Source organism: Hemicordylus capensis, chromosome 13, assembly GCF_027244095.1.
Source record: "Hemicordylus capensis ecotype Gifberg chromosome 13, rHemCap1.1.pri, whole genome shotgun sequence".
Taxonomy (NCBI): Eukaryota; Metazoa; Chordata; class Lepidosauria; order Squamata; family Cordylidae; genus Hemicordylus; species Hemicordylus capensis.
In genome coordinates, this window is record NC_069669.1 from 4,460,555 (window position 1) to 4,474,969 (window position 14,415).

Below are 14,415 nucleotides of genomic sequence, written 5' to 3' on the forward strand. Positions count from 1 at the left end.
GTCATGGTGGGGGCCTCTTAATCCTTTCTGCTGGTTGGCGCTTCCAAAAGTGGAGGGACCATCGCTGAGTGACAGAGCTCTTGCTTTGCCTGCAGAAGGTCCCAGGTTCAAACCATGGCAGCATCTCCAGGTAGGGCTGGGAGAGACGCCTGCCTGCAAGGCTTAGAGGAGCTGCTTCAGCCCTCTTCAGCCCTCTTGCAGATGTTGGGAGTACAGCCTCCATAATCCCTGACTATGGGCCCTAGTGGCTGGGGGTGATGGGAGTTGCAGTCCAAAAGCAGCTGGAGGAGGGCCAAAGTGGGTCTCGTACAGGGCTACACAACTCTGCCCCCTTTTGCTGCTTTTGGACTACCACTCCCATCATCCCCAGCCACAGTGGCCAACAGCCAGGAATGATGGGAGTTGTAGGCCAATGTCTGCAAGAGGGCCGATGCTGAGCTTGGTTTAGTAGAAGGCAGCTTGATCTCTCTTCATACACATTGCCTTTTCCTCAGCGGCCTTTCTCCACTTAGGAGAGGAGAGCTGGTCTTGTGGTAGCAGGCATGACTTGTCGCCATTGCTAAGCAGGGTCTGCCCTGGTTGCATATGAATGGGAGACTTGATGTGTGAGCGCTGCAAGATATTCCCCTCAGGGGATCGAGCTGCTCTAAGAAGAGCAGAAGGTTCCAAGTTCCCTCCCAGGCAGCATCTCCAAGGGAGGGCTGAGAGAGATTCCTGCCTGCAACCTTGGAGAAGCCGCTGCCAGTCTGTGAAGACAATACTGAGCTAGATGGACCAAGGGTCTGACTCAGTATATGGCAGTTTCCTATGTTCCTATGTTCCCCATGAGGAAAAGACCTGGGTGCCCACATTGTAGGGTTGGCAAAGGTCTCTCTCTCTCTCTGCCTGAGACCCTGGAGAGCTGCTGCCAGTCAGAGTAGATAATACTGAGATGGCCCAAGGCCCTGACTCCACTTTCAGAGGTTCACTCCAAGCGCCCCCCCGCAGATAAACACACCGCTCAGCAGAAACCACAAGCCTGTTTTCTTCTGTACCTTTGCAGTTCTCAGAAAGCACATGCCCAGGTCCTCCTAATCCAGGCAATCTCTGCAGTCTTTTGCTTTTGCTTTCTCTGTCTGAGTTCTTCAAGGACAGCCGGGGACAAAGTCCTTCAGGGGCAGGAGAGGCAGAGACAGGCAGCTGCAGGCGTCAAGAGGCAGAAAACTGAAATCTCCTCTCCCTCCCCGCCCCCCCCCCCAGCCGCCCGGGGTAGCAGTGGTGAAATCTAAAAATAATAAATGAAATAAGTGGCAATTTGGTGGTAACGTGGAAACTGCTCTCTGAATTGGGCCTCTGGGAACAGAAACTTGTTCCCCTTTGCTGGTTCTGGGGTGACTGTGATGATACAGAACGGTTATCTCCAAATGCGTGTGTGGATTTTCTTGGAGAAATGCAGCTGCTGCTGCTGCAAAACTCATTCCTGGGATGTGATACCCAGGAATCAGAATTGCCCTGCTGGAGCACAACCAAATGAGGTCCAGTCCAGTGTCCTGCTCCCCACATTGGCTAATCAGTGGCCTCCAGGAAGCCATGAGCCCTGCCCACTGGTTTGCCTTCAGAACTCTCAGGTAGACTCCCTCTGTGTGTGGAGGCTCCATTCTTAGCCCCCATCGTGCGCTAAGAATAGATGCGGGCCATGAATGTGTCTCATTCTTTGTGTGAGAATTGCAGTTGCTGGATTCAGACCTATCTTCATCTAGTCCAGCTGTCTGTTTCTAGCAATGGTCAGCCACTTGCCTCGGGGTGGCCACATACAGAGGAGCGCAAAGGTGATGACCACCCCCTGATGTTTGTCCCCACAACTGGTACTTAGAGGTAGGCTGTGTCTGTCTATGGAGGTTCCATTTAGCAAGCATGGCCAAAAGCCAATAATAGGTCTATCCTGCTCCTCCCGCACCCCTTCATTAATTTGTCTGATCTTTTCTTGAAAAGTAATCTGTGGCCCTCACAACACCTTGTGGCAGTGAGTTTCATGTACATTCATGCTGCATTGTGTTCATTACTGGTTAGCCTTTGCTGTTCTCAAAACAGATACAGGTGTCCTAGGGAGATGACCTCTAGTGCACTTGCAAGAGAGATGGATGGCTCCTAGTGTGTTTTCCAGATTATGATAATTTGTTTACTGAGTAAATTAAGGGTAAGTGGTTACTCATTTGTTCTGAGGAATTCAAAGGTCTTTCCTCAATAAGTGTCCTGTTTACACAAAAGCCATGGTTCCCCAGTTCTGAAAACATGATGCCTTCTTCATGAGAACACACACACACACACACACACCTCTGAAACCCACTAATTGTTCTCATTGCAGTAATTGTTTTTGCAAAACAAATTGTTTGATTTGGAGTTTAATGATGGACGTTTCACAAGCACCTATTGGCTAACATCTGTAATGTCATACACACACTCCCTCAAACATCCTCCATGCCTACAGCTTTTTAGAACGCTCTGTGAACATGCGCATTTCTCCCCTAACAAAACTGTGGGTATCCTCATGAAACCCTTTAAAAACTGGAGTATGAACTGGGCCACGTGGCGACACCCTGCCACGAGTGCTCATGGTGGACTGTAGGAGTCAAGAAAAGGAGCTCAAAGTTAAGAAGTTTCTCTGTACACATTTCACCACAACCACAGACTCATTAAGTGGCCATATAGCCAAGTCTATGTCTGGGCTGCTGCTGCTAATTGTGTGGCTCTTTTTTTACGGGCTATTTTAAAGATTACTGAAAAGTGATTTGAATGCCAAACGTTATTTGGTCAAGTTCCTTTTCTCTCCTTTGAAACATGTACTCCTTTGTGTGTGTGTCCCCCTCAAATCACACATCTTCAGTGCTGCCCTGCCCCAGCTCCCCACAGCACCGACATAACCCTCACATTATTGGGCGGGGCGGCGGGGGGGAAACCATCATCTTGTGTGGCTGGGGGAATCGTCTGTGTTCTCCCTTCAGGGCTTTCAGGCATGAACTCATTCCTATTTGCCTTTGGATCATCCAGGCTGGAACGGTATTATCAGACCCAGGGAAGTCAATTTCAGGTTGCAAATCAGATGCAAATCTTGCTTGGAATTGGAGTAAACATGCATCAGTTTGGGATGCAGACGTGCTCGGATGTGCCAGGCAACAATAGCCGAGCCTGAGAGAGAACCCTCCAGTGGGAAGGATTCCGTGCAGTGGGAGCAGCCCAATATAGGAGAGATTCAGCATGCACATGGCTCCTATGCCTTTGTCACATCTGGCTTAGATTACTGTCATGCGCGCTGCCTGGGGTCTGCCCTTGTAGACTTTTCAGAAGCAATCAGGTGCAAAAGGATGCTGCCAGAGTGTTATCCGGGACTTGATTAATGGCAAGAGAGCTGGTCTTGTGGTCGCAAGCATGACTTGCCCCCTTAGCTAAGCAGGGTCCGCCCTGGTTGCACATGAATGGGAGATGAGAAGTGTGAGCACTGGAAGAGAGTCCTCTCAGGGGATGGAGCTGCTCTGGGAAGAGCAGAAGGTTCCAAGTTCCCTCTCTGGCAGCTTCTCCAAGAGAGGGCTGAGAGAGATTCCTGCCTGCAACCTTCGAGAAGCTGCTGCCAGTCTGTGAAGACAATACTGAGCTAGATGGACCGATGGTCTGACTCAGTCTATGGCCGCTTCCTCTGTTGCTATGATGGCTGGATACTGGCATTGTTTAATCTGCATTGGTAACCATTTTGTTCCTGGGCACAGTCTTGGGATGGGAGATTGGGAGAAGGTCTGCCTTTCCTACACGCGAGCTTTCTTTCTTGCCTGCTGCGTTGCGAACTGGAGGCCTTGTGCTGCATGCCGTGCCATCGGAGGGCGGTTTGGCGGGGACATGGGACGGGACGGCCTTCTCTGTGGAGGCACCCAGACCTCCCTCGGGAGGCTCTCTTGTCTCCTCTGGCTCTGGCCCCGAGGGAGGTGGCAACCCCCCCTCCCAGCTGGTTCCGCTGCACTTCTTCTGCCGTCATTTTTTCATGCTTGGCGGTGCACAGCTGTAGGTATTTCTGATCACTGGGCTGGCTCTGTTTGTATGCCTGCTGCTGCAGTGCCTTTTGTTGTTCAAGCCACCTTCTGTGTGTGTGTGTGTCTGTCTGTCTGTCTGTGTGTGTCCTTTGAACAGGAGGACCGAAAGGCAGCAGGGCCTAAGTGCGTCAAGTAAATAAATAAAGACACACATATGCGCATAAACTGCTCTGGGTAGGTGCTGCAAGGTAGGGACTGGGGGTGGAGATCCTGACATTGTGTGTGTGTGTGTGTGTGTGTGTGTGTGTGTGTGTGTGTGTTTCCTGTGGGCAATACTCTCCTCCCTGGCTCTTGGCATGCCGGTTCCCGCGAAGTCCCTCCCCCCTCCCCCAGCCAGCACCCACCCCCACCCCACTTTGTTCCAATGCAAATTGCATTTCCAGAGAACTCTCTCAGCTGGTACATGATCTGGTAAGAGGTTCCCCTCCCTGATCTGCGCTTTCCCCAAAGGGCATGGTGAAGAATGAGAAAAGGGAAGCAGGGGCAGGAAGGGCCGGCTCTAGCCAGCGGTGTCCCCGGCCTGGATTCGAAAGACGCCCTTTTGTGTGGAAACTGCAGCTTGTCTCTCCAGAGCCACAGGCCCACGAGACAATCGACTGGAGAAGGGAAGAGGGCGGCCATGCCTTCCTGGAAGAAGGCTGCAGTGCTGGGCACCTGATTTGGAAGTCAGCCCCACTGAAATCAGGCAGGATTGTTCCTGAGTCCTCGCAAGGAGCTGCATGAACCCCGAGGCTGTGGGCAGGCCTCCTCTGAACATGGCTCGCCTCTCTGGGCTGCAGGATCCTCCCAGGACTCCTCTCAGCCTTTGCTCCAGTGTGATAGAGCAGGGGGGGTTTCCCAACTATGTGGTCAGACTACAATGCCCATCATCCCCTGCCACAATGACCTCTGGGCCAATGGGCATTGTAGTCCAACCAGCTCTGGGGTCCCCCGAACCCCGATGACAGATGAAAGCCCCCAGCTTGCAAGATTTCCACAGCTCATTCTTTTCTCCAGCACTTACCGAATACTATCTCTCTCCGGGGAACATTCACACGTTTCACATGTTACAGCCGCTCAGCAAACGGTTCCCCCAGGTCGCTGACAACCTACAAGACAACCCACAATAAAATCAGCCTCCCAGCTGTGCGGCTGAACCGGCCAAGCCGTCTTCGAAGGACGCCCGGCCAGACAGTGACCACGTTACCAATGGTCTGTTCTGGAGGTTGCCACAACGTGAAGGCCTTGTGGCCGGGGCATTGCTGCAGCTCTCTGCTGGGGGAGCAGCACCTGTTAGATTTCTGCCTGCTGTGCAGATGTTCAAGACTCGGAGATCCTTTGCACTGAAAAGTGGCAGTGAGGAACGGGTGCTTGGGAGCTATGTCTGCAGCTCAAGAGTGACATGGTGGAGATTTTTCTCTTTCTCTTTTTCTCTTGCTGCAGCCGCTGCCCTGCCCTTTTCTGTAAAGCCTGGCTTCTTTTTTTCTTCTTCTCTTCTGTAAGGTGATGGCGAGGGAGGCTGGCTTAAGAAATATCTCGGCTTTCAGTGGCTCATCTTACCATCAAAACTGGTTCTGTTTCCTGAAGCTGGTTACTGATCCCCCAGAAAGATTGAAACTGTGGTTTTTGCCTTTTTTCTGAAAAGGTTGATTTCAGGGAAACTGAACCACACGCCGGCACGAAACCCAGATCTCAGCCCCACTCCACCCTGCGGCTCGCTCGGCTGCTCTGCCCCGCTTCGCCTGAACTCCCCGCTGCTCCTGGGCAAGAGACTTGGCTGGAATCCCGGGTCATGGCCCGTGCGCCTGGTCTGCGCCTGAAATCTCTCTGCACATCCCTGTCAGAGGATTATTTTTTTTACATTGATGCAGTCAGCAACGGGCTTCCCTGGGGTGAGAGCTGCAGCTGGCTGCTGGACCATGTGTGTGGCTTCCTTGTGTGTGTGTGTGTGTGTGTGTGTGTGTGTGTGTGTGTGTGTGCTGTCCCCATAGCTAAGCAGGGTCTGCCCTGGTTGCATATGAATGGGGGACTTGATGTGTGAGCACTGCAAGATCTTCCCCTTAGCAGGGGATGGAGCCGCTCTGGGAAGAGCAGAAGGTTCCAAGTTCCCTCCCTGGCAGCATCTCCAAGATAGGGCTGAGAGAGATTCCTGCCTGCAGCCTTGGAGAAGCCGCTGCCAGTCTGTGAAGACAATACTAAGCTAGAGAGACCAAATGGTGTGACTCAGTATATGGCAGCTTCCTATGTTCCACAGTGTCCAGCCAGATGCCTCCAACTTCAGCCCTCCTGCAGATGTTGGACGACAACTCTCATTGTCCCTGACTGTTGGCTGTGGTGGCTAGGGATGATGGGAGTTGTAGTCCATCACAAGCATGAGTCTGCCCTGGTGGCATTTGAATGGGAGACTACATGTGCGAGCACTGTAAAATATTCCCCTTCAGACAGTGGTTCCCAATCCGGGAGCCTCCAGAGGTTGCTGAACTACAGCCCCCATCAACCCCTGCTACAATTTATTATGGCTGGGGGTGATGGGAGTTGTACTTCCGCAACATCTGGAGGCTGCCAGATTGGGAACCACTGCCTTAGGGGATGGGGCCATTCTGGCAAGAGCACCTGCATGCTTGCATGCAGGTTTCACATTCCCTCTCTGGCTTCTCCATGATAGGACAAGATTTATTTATTTATTTTTTAATAGGACAAGATTTTTTTATTGAACCAACTAACTACCAAAGCATACAATAGGGCTGAGAGAGATCCCTGCCTGCAATCTTGGAGAAGCCGCTGCCAGTCTGTGAAGACAGTACTGAGCTAGAGGGACCAAGGGTCTGACTCAGTCTATGGCAGCTTCCTATGACCGATGCTGTGTAGCCCTGTGCCAAGGGAATTTGCAAGAAGCACTTAAATGTAACCGGTCCCTTCAAGCAGAGCTATAACCACCTGTAGATTTTCCATGTTGCCATCATGGCTAATAGTCAACAAGAGACCTCTGTGAATTTGTCTATAATCCCCCTTTAAAGGCATCCAGGCCAGCAGCCGTTGCCACATCCTGTAGCCATGGGTTCCGCAAGTTAATTCTGAGCTGTGTGAAAGAGGACTTCCTTTTGTCTGTCCTAAATCTCCAGCCCATTTGGGGATGGAGAGAGGTTTCTCTCCCCCACCCCCACCACACACCTAATAATAGGATTCAGGGCCATCCAGACAAATTTGTTGGCAGTAAAGTCCAGACAAACAAAAGAATGGAGGTTTTCACACAAGACATAATTTGCCTGTGAAACTCCCTGCCACAAGATGTGGGCATGGTTTTAATGGGGGGGGGGCTAGGCAAGCATGCAGGGGAGGAAAAGAGCTGCATCAGTGACTACTCAATGGGCCCATTTGCCCCTGAATTAGTAAACTGGGCTAGATACACAGCTGCAGCATCTATGCAAATGCACCACAGACCCTGCCTGGTATTTTTAGATGTGCAGTCTGTCTGAATAAACATTCTGACTCTCTGGTTGCAAAGGACCTTTGCCACAAACTGTTGTGGAGGGGTCGATTGCAACTTCTGCTGCCATGCTGGGTTTATGCAAATCAAGCATTATGGCATGCAGCACAGATTTCCTTTCCCGTCCTCCCTCCCTCCCTCCCTCCCTCCCTCAAACACATGTGCCGTCTGGTGGCAGTGAGAAGGCAGACCACTGCCCTGCCCCACACTCAATGAAACCGAGTACCGGCCAATTTTGAACTGACTTATTTGTCACATCATATTTTTATACCGCCTGATCACATGTACATCTCTAGGCGGTTTGATTGATTGGCTTCTGCCTGAACTCCTGCTGGGCTGTCCTTATTTGCAGGGCTTTGCAAACCCCGGTAACCGGCAGGCAGGTATTGCTCTGCTTCCCAAGAAAAGCCGATGGGGCTGGTGCACAGAAGATGGGTTCCCCTACTGCCCCCTGCTGGAGAAAACAACTGGCACCTCGGCAGTTACCTTTGGAGGGAAGCCAAGAGAGGCATTGCTATGCCAGGATCCACTCTCTCTGAGCATAGGTGTAGCGTCCGTTGGACAAGAGGGGACAAATGTTTGTTCTCAACCCTGAGGGACTCCAGAGGTTGCTGAACTACAACTCCCATCACTCCCCCCCAAGCAAAAGCCATTGTAGCTGGGGATTCTGGGAGTTGTAGTCAACAACATCTGGGAATCCCTGTTAGAGGCAACATTGCTCCCAGCTACAAGTTAGTGTGATTTGTAGTTCAGCAACATCTGAAGTCCCACAGGTTGGGAAACCCTGGTCTAAAGCATTCCTCCTCATCAGATTTGCAGGAGCTCATTACTTTATGGCAGGGCTGCTCAGCTTCGGCCCTCTTGCAGATGTTGCCCTACAACTCCCATAACCCCTAGCTATTGGCCACTGTGGCTGGGGTTTGTGGGAGTTGTAGTCCAGAAACAGCTGGGGGGGGGGCAATGTTGAGCAGGCCTGATTTATGGAGAAGGCACAAACTGCTCCATCTGTTTTGTTTGCATTGTGTAAGCCATACCGGTATTCAGGTACTACGTGTGCACAATCCATTCAAACCCCTGTAGGTTCCAGACGTTCTCTGTTAGCAGCACCCAAGTGCCTTGCCATCTGTGGTCACTGTGGCTGCTTGCCGGGGGAGGGAGCTGCTGGCCTGCTCTCTACAGCGCCATCCTTGCAGCTGGCCAGGATTGGAACTGCGGCACCCAGCCCCCCAGCTTTAGGTGACGGGAGGGGCGAGTCAGGTTCTACCTGGTCCTAGAAGTCTGTTGACTTTGGTCTGCCTCCAGATGTCCCAGCACAGAATGAGCAGCTCTCTGTCCTAATAGTCCACTGAGCCAGTTGGGGTAGTCAGTACCATCTGTGGGGAACAAATGCTCATTGTGGTTTTTGACAAGGTGAGCACTCCTAGAAATGGAGAAGATGTGCTACATTAAGCTATCAGTACGTTCTCGTGCTTTGATTGTCCTGGCCGTCAGGCCTACAGTGGCCAAATGTGCAAAGGTGTTTTAAAAGCTTCTAAATATTTAAGAAAACACAAAAAGTACTCTACAATTGTTATCAATGCTGCCCAAGGAATGGAAAGGCCAACTGGCAAGAATATTCTCCAAAGACCACGCTTTGAACAACCACATTTGTTCTCTGTTGCCCTGACTCTTTCTTCTGTGCAAAAATGAGTGTGATTAAATCCTAATTGTTTGGGGGTGCAGGTAAAGAAAAGGGTGATCTCACCAAAAAGAGCTGTTCAATGCAACAGTGCTCTCACCTAGTTTCCATGTCTGGGGCAGGAGGGAGAGACCGTTGCCAAAAATAACTGAGCATTCATTCCCTGAAATGGTAGCAATGGCCAAAATTTGGGGGCCCGGCTCATGGAGTATAATGATGTTGGCTCCCTTTTGCACGTAAGGAAGCCGGGGGCGTGGGGGGGGAGCCTAACCACAAAAACCTGGAAGCTGGCACAACAAGCATTATTGGTGGTGGGGGGGGGGTTGCAAAAAAGAAAATAAAGAAAAGCAATGTATTTCAATCACACACCCTTTGACAAATCGTTTGACGTGGCCCATAAAATGTAGCTCTGAGAAAAAGGAGGGAGTTGGACTGAACCGGAATGGGTTTCATGCTAATAAATCCATTTTTAAGTGTTTTAACGTAATTATATTTCAGGCAGAAATGTGCACTCATTAAAGTTGCCTGTAATATACTGTAAGTACAGCATGTATCCTCCAGAGGTTAAATAAGTATTTAATCTTCATTACAACAACCAATAAAGGGCAAAGCTGGAGAGATGCCTGAAACCAAAGTAGCTCTGTGCTGCCGAGAAAACCAGTTGTGGAGCCAGGGAGATGGAGCTTGGAGTCTTCTTTATCAATATGCCTGAACCAGGTACAGCAGCTTGCTTTCCGGCATGTCTCCTACACATTATTTAAAAACCTCTTCTGGTGTCATCCTGCACAGGACGTCTCTGCCTACGGTCCTTCTCTTCTTTCCTCCCACCCCCGTAACTGCTGATTCAAGGGACAAACTGACATATTCACTAGCAAATGATGCTCCTTGTGTGCAAAGGTATTTCTTCACACAGCATGCAGTTAGCTTGTGGAACCCACTGCCACAAGGTATGCTGATGGCCAGTTAAAAAAACAACACAATCGGTAACAAGACAAAGGAGAAAAGAATGAAGTTTCAGAGTCCATTTTGCTGAGTAGCTCACGATCATTTAAAGTTCACACACACACACACACACTGCTTCCTGGACATTGCCAAGTTCCAACACTGTACAAAGAAAGTCCAGCTCCTGTGAAAAGCTGCAGTTGTTTGGATAATCCCTCCCCAAAGTGAAATTTCTTGGAGGAAAATTTATTTATAAGAATAATATGCCATTGTTTACATTTCCATATTCCAGTTTGTTTTCTTCAGTGATTAGATTTAGATATGTTAATGGATAAAAATAGATCTATCAACGACATTAGCTGCTTTAGCTAAATGGAACCATGTCTAAAAACCAGATTCTTGGAGCCCAAAATAGATGGCCTGTGGTCACTTCCATGCCTGGCTTGCAGGTGCCTACAGGCATCTAGTTGGACCACCCTAGAAAGCAGGAGGCTGGACCAGATGAATACTTTGGGTCTGTGTTCTCAAGTGCTCCAGCTGGCTGCTTGCACATGAGTAGTCTTACTTGCCACACTAAACGTCCCAACCCGCAATTTCAGACTCCTTCTATTCAAGAGCATTTGTGTGCTGATCTTAGGAACATAGGTACATAAGAAGCTGCCTTATACTGAGTCAGACCATTGGTCTATCTAGCTCAGTACTGTCTTCACAGACTGGCAGCGGCTTCTCCAAGGTTGCAAGCAGGAGTCTCTCTCAGCCCTATCTTGGAGATGCTGCCAGGGAGGGAACTGGGAACCTCAATGCTCTTCCCAGAGCGGTGGCTCCATCCCCTGAGGTGAATATCTTCCAGTGCTCACCCTTCTAGTTTCCCATTCATATGCAACCAGGGTGGACCCTGCTTAGCAAAGGGGGCAATTCATGCTCACTACCACAAGACCAGCTCTCCTCTGCTCTTTGTGCAGGTGGGTGGCAAACATGTGCAGAATAGCTCAGAAATACCTCCAGATGCTTAAAGAGAGCCAGCGTGGTGTAGTGGTTAGAGTGCTGGACTAGGACCGAGGAGACCCGAGTTCAAATCCCCATTCAGCCATGATACTTGCTGGGTGACTCTGGGCCAGTCACTTCTCTCTCAGCCTAACCTACTTCACAGATGTGAGGAGAAACCTAAGTATGTAGTACACCACTCTGGGCTCCTTGGAGGAAGAGTGGGATATAAATGTAACAACAACAACGACAATAAAATTCAGCCATCCCAGGTCCTTGGGAAGGACTCGATGTCTGGATAAAACAAACCAGTCAATAACACCTGTCTGACTGCGTAAATAATAATTATTAATTTATTAATAATTAATTAATAATGATAATAATTAATTATTAATTAATTAATTAATTAATAATGGGGCAGACCAGTATATATATTTTAAGCTCATGTTAGCATGGGCTTTTCACAGGCCTCATGTTTACCAGTCCTGTTTTTCAAATCCTCTTCCTAGCCTTCCAGTCTGGCAGCTCTAGCTCTGGCATGAGTGTTGGAAGATGCAAACGGAGCAGCCCTGACTGCATCCATGTCTGCCTGCCTATCCCCCCGTCTTGCAGTGGCCCAACCTGTGCAAAGCTTCCAAACATCCATGGTGCATGGCTGAGGGGCTGAAGAATTCGGGTGGCTTCCTCGCGGGCTGGCTTGCATTGAAAAGATGGAAACCAAGACCTATCCTGGGGCGCCATCTCTCTGCAGTGCCGTGAACTGCGTAAGCAGAAGCCAAGGAGCAGGACAGAGTCACAACCAGCAAGGGGTGTCTCAAAGCGCTCCTGCTCCTTCCACATAACGGCTGCTGCTGTCAAGGAGGCAAACCTCTAAAAAACTGAATCAAGAATGCATGTACAGTTATCCACATTATGTCGTGAATTATGGCTGCCCCTCGAGCATCTGCTTTGCACGCAAAAAGTCCCAGGTTGAATCCCTGGCTGGCAGCATCTCCAGCTGGGAAAGACTCTTGCCTGGAACCCTTGGAGAAGCTGCTGCCAGTCAGTGTAGGCAATTCTGAGCTAGATGGACCAAGGCCCTGATTATGGCAGCTTCCTATATTGAACACAATTCCACAGTGCGCTTCCTATCTGTACCCCGCATTTGAGGGCCCTGTACCCAGGTTTCGTTTGTAAACAAAAGTTCCCATAGTGGTGTACACAGATATAAATGAATTTTTAAAATGGGCCCCCTGTCCCCAAAGGGCTCACAAAAGAAACCTAAGAGAGACACCAGCAACAGCCACTGGAGGGGTGCTGTGCTGGGGATGGATAGGGCCAGTTGCTCTCCCCCTGCTAAAGAAAGAGAATCACCACTTTGAAAAGGGGCCTCTTTGCTCGGTTAGCAGGGAACATGATGAAAGAATGTATGTACAGTCATTCACACAAAGAGACATATAAATTAAAACAACAACAACAATAATAATAATAATAATAATAATAATGGCACTCTATGTGCAATTCCAAAAGACCTTGAAGAGCACCTCAACACCATAGGGGCCACAGAAATCACCATCAGCCAATTACAAAAAGCAACATTACTGGGAACAGCCTATATTCTATGACGATCTCTATAATAATAACTACGATATTGACAATAAAATTCAGCCATCCCAGGTCCTTGGGAAGGACTTGATGTCTGGAGAAAACAAACCAGTCAATAACACCTGTCTGACTGCGTAAACAAAAATAATAAAAACTTTATTTGGCCAACAAATTGATCTCTGAGAGGCTGACAACACAGGATTAAAACATACAATAAAAACACAGAACATTAAATCATAACAGACAAAAGGAGAGAAAAGAAAATACAATACAAAGCTGTTTAAAAACTCATTTTAAAATTAGTTAAAAATCAAATCAAATCTGAAAATCAGAATTTAAAAGGCCTGGGTGAACGAAAAGGTCTCTACCTGGTTTCTAAGAGAACTAAGTGATGAAGTCAGGTGGACCTCACTGGGGAGGCTATTCCATAAATGGGGTGCCAGCACCAAAAAGGCCCTCTCCCTAGCCACCTGAACACACATACAACTGAATGCAGGGTTAGAGACGTTTTTGAATCACATCTGAAAAACTCTTGTAGTCATCACTTCCCTCATATACAATTCTCAGTCTCAGACAACTTAGAGTAGCCTCATGACGTGAATTTTTCCAGAATATTTGTGTTTATAGGGCTGCATCATGTTTGAACCAGTGGATTAAATCACCTGAAACCGTCACTGGCTAATTAAAGGGAACTCGGCAGGGCAGGCAACATTTAATTAGTGGGCCTGTGAAGCTCTTTTGGTTCTGTAACAGAGGGGCAATGAAAGAGCCCATGTTTTAAGCAGACTTTCCTTCTAATAGGGAATGGCACCATGTGCGTATTAAATTGTAAATGACTTCTTACCTGCTGATAGCTCGAAACTATGTCTGCCGCAAAATGTGACGGCCACCAGCTTAGATGGCTTTTTAAAAAAAGGAGCATTAGACATATTCTTGTAGGAGGACGGGTCTATCAACAGCTTTAGCCTTGACAACTAAGCTGAGCCTCCATGTTCAGAGGCAGTATATCCCCTTGAATACCAATAGGTGGAGGTAGAGGTAGCAGGAGAAAAGGCTGTTCCTTTTCTGCCCTGAGTGTAGGCTTCCTGGATGGCAACTCTGTGTGTGTGGTGGGGGGAGGATGCTGGAGTAGGCAGACACTTAGAAAGTTTTATTGTGGCTTTATTATATTTTATTGGGGCTGGGGATGGTGGCAGCTGTAGTTCAACAACAGCTGGAGAGCCAAGGTTGCCTACCCCTGGATTAGACAGGTGGATGGAGGAGAAGAGGTCTATTAGAGGCAACTGGCCATGATGACTGGATGGAACCTCCATCTTCAGTAGCAGTATACCACTAAATATCAGTCACTGGTTGTGGGCTCAGGAGGGGGCTTGTGGGCTTCCAGGAGGCATCTGGTTGGCCACCAGATGCCTTCTGATTCTTTACATTTTGGTCTGATCCATTCCCTCGGGGGTCTTCAAGCTTGGGGATCCCCAGGTGTCACGGGACTACAACTCCTAAGGGCCTTCAGCCAGTGATGGGAGTTGTAGTAGAGCATCTGGGGGCCGCAGACTGAGAATCTCTATGTTAAGGGCTCTTCCCGTGTTCATATGTTATGGTCTCCTATACTGAGGCAACTATATTTGACTTTAATTGGATAAAAAGACACCGTTCAGCAAGTGAAATGTGCTTAATCGGCTGGCAGTGGCGGCTGTAAGAACTGT